The sequence below is a fragment of the Theropithecus gelada genome, chromosome 3 (genome assembly GCF_003255815.1).
Source record: "Theropithecus gelada isolate Dixy chromosome 3, Tgel_1.0, whole genome shotgun sequence".
NCBI classification, from domain to species: Eukaryota; Metazoa; Chordata; class Mammalia; order Primates; family Cercopithecidae; genus Theropithecus; species Theropithecus gelada.
Window position 1 is genome coordinate 54452288 of NC_037670.1, and position 2922 is coordinate 54455209.

At 49.5% G+C, this 2922-nt stretch overlaps 1 pseudogene; it reads right to left on the bottom strand.

The window, feature by feature from the left end:
- Positions 1-1287: 1287 nt before the first annotated feature.
- Positions 1288-2172, bottom strand: LOC112621603 (annotated as a pseudogene).
- Between the last annotated feature and the right edge of the window lie 750 nt (positions 2173-2922).

Genomic DNA, 2922 nt, shown 5'->3' on the forward strand with positions numbered 1-2922 from the left:
CAGGCCTTGAGCAGTATGTGTAACTCTTTCAGGAAGGGAGAAAGAAGGGTGTTACCAGGACCCTGCACCCTGGAACAACCCATCTAGCACAGAAAATAGTTTACGGCTATCATGGGTGATTTTAATTTTCAACTTTAGGCTTCCATTTTCAAATTCTACAGTGAACACATAAGGTGGAGTTCTGGTTTCAACACATGTGCCCATGTGCACACAAACACACACACACACACACACACACACACACCCCTGCCTCCTAGTGGGCAGGGATTTTTGTTCACAACAAATCTTCTGCCAAATGCCTCTCAGGTACACGTAGGTCTTGGGGAGCCCACAGGCCAACTGTTTTGTGTGCACTCCTGTCTTCTGTAGGCAGGGTCTTCAGAGCTTTGAGACTTCCACAACCTTGCCCTGCTCTTCTGGGGCAGCCCTCATGCAGGGGTGTCCTGAGGACTTCCCAGGGCACGCAACTTCAGTACTGTCATCCAATGGGCGTTTCACGGAATTTTTTTTTTCCAGGAGAAATAACTTTATTTGAACTGAGAGTTGGAGAATGAGACAAGGACCTGAGACAGCGTATTGGGCTAATAAGCAGAGGTGAGGTTCCAAAACGGCAGTCAGAGCTCATCCACGAAATGGACTCCACTTCCTAGCAACCTTGCAGTTAGTGCCACCAACAAAAGTCCCACTGGGAAATGTATTTGCCACTAAATTACCGAGGTATGCCAACATTACAAAAAAGATATAGGTTTTTCATCATAATTAAATTTCTACAAAACCCCTAAATCACAAGTTTTGTTTTGTTTTTGTTTTTTGGTTTGTTTGTTTTTTGAGATGGAGTTTTGCTCTCGTTGCCCAGGCTGGAGTGCAGTGGCACAATCTCGGCTCACTGCAACCTCTGCCTCCCAAGCGATTCTCCTGCCTCAGCCTCCCAAGTAGCTGGGATTACAGGCGCCCACAACCACATCCGACGAATTTTTATATTTTTAATAGAGACAAAGTTTTACCATGTTGAGCAGGCTGGTGTCGAACTCTTGACCTCCAGTGATCCACCCGCCTTGGCCTCCCAAAGTGTTGGGATCACAGGCGTGAGCCACCACACCTGGCCCCAATCACAAATATTAAAAGAAGCAATAAAAAATAACATTTTACAGATTGTAAACTTGTCTTCAACATTTAGCTCATCATCTTTGGAAAATAGCTCCCCTGCTAAATTCACCGGCTATATGATCTATCCAAGCAGCAAGAAGATAGTTGTGCCGTAGCAATCCAATCCTCTTCCCATTTCCTCTAGGCACTCAAGGCTGAACTGCAGGGTGAGGCCCAGGCGTGGGTAAGGGTGGAGAGCACAAGGGCTACTTTCCTCCAATACAACATGGGATCTAAAGCTTGATGGGCGAGCAGAACTGGTGCGACTTGAGGGTCTGAATACAGGGTCCAGGGCCTGTATTCACGCAGGTCACTGCTGGAAGAGGAGGAGGAAGAGGAGGAATACTGGCCATGCTTCTGGTGCTTGTACATGTTTTTATGAGCTTTCTTCCTTTTCTTTTGCGTCTTTTTTTTTTCTTTTTCTTTTTTAGACAGAGTCTTGCTCTGTTGTCCAGGCTGGAGTGTGGTGGCGCCATCTCGGCTCACTGCAACCTCCTGCCCCCAGATTCAAGTGGTTCTACTGCCTCAGCCTCCCAACTAACTGGGATTACAGGCGCCCGCCACCATACCCGGCTAATTTTTGTATTTTTAGTAGAGACAGGTTTCACCATGTTGGCCAGGCTGGTCTCAAACTCCTGACCTCAGGAGATCCACACACCTTGCCCTCCCAAAGTACTGAGATTACAAGTGTGAGCCACCATGCCCAGCCTTCTGCATCTTCTTGTCCACTATCACTCCTGGTCCTAATATACCAGGAGCCAAGGGATTCACAGGAGGCATTCCAGGGGCAGGTGGTGGGTATAAAGGAGGGTAGGGACCTGAGGGTTGGCATTTTGGATAACCTGACTGTAGCACAGGATGAGGGGGCCAACCTGGAGGGAAAGCTGGATCTCCCTGGGGAGCTCCTGGTAGAGAAGAAAAGGGGCCTGGAGGAAAGAGTGTATTGGCATGATTGGAACCTCCAGGGTATCTGATGTTGGGGAGATATGGATTTGGTCCTGGCAGCTGGGCATTGGGATTGCACATGTTTAGGTGTTTCCTCCAGCCTTTCCACCACCGCCTGGGTGGTGATGCCTCCTCCTTCCCAGTCTCATCATGGGATTTTAATGGTGGTTCTTTTTTTGTTTTTCAGAGATGGAGTCTTCCTCTGTTGCCCAGGCTAGAGTACAGTGGCATGATCTCGGCTAACTGCAACCTCTGCCTCCGGGGTTCAAGTGATTCTCCTGCCTCAGCCTCCTGAGTAGCTGAGATTACAGGTGCCTGCCACCGTGTCTGGCTAATTTTGGTATTTTTAGTAGAGATGAGGTTTCACCCCCTTGACCAGGCTGGTTTCGAACTCCTGACTTTGTGATCCACTCGCCTTGGCCTCCCAAAGTGCTGGGATTACAGGGGTGAGCCACTGTGCCCGGCTTAATGGTGGTTCTTTTAGGAAAAAAAGAAAGGTTCTGTGAACAGTTATAGGCACCATTGAGCTACAGATGTTTCCCACACTGCTCTTAAGAAGCAGATAGGGCCGGGCGCGGTGGCTCAAGCCTGTAATCCCAGCACTTTGGGAGGCCGAGACGGGTGGATCACGAGGTCAGGAGATCGAGACCATCCTGGCTAACACGGTGAAACCCCGTCTCTACTAAAAAATAAAAAAAAAAAATTAGCCGGGCGAGGTGGCGGGCGCCTGTAGTCCCAGCTACTCGGGAGGCTGAGGCAGGAGAATGGCGGGAACCCGGGAGGCAGAGCTTGCAGTGAGCTGAGATCCGGCCACTGCACTCCAGCCTGGGC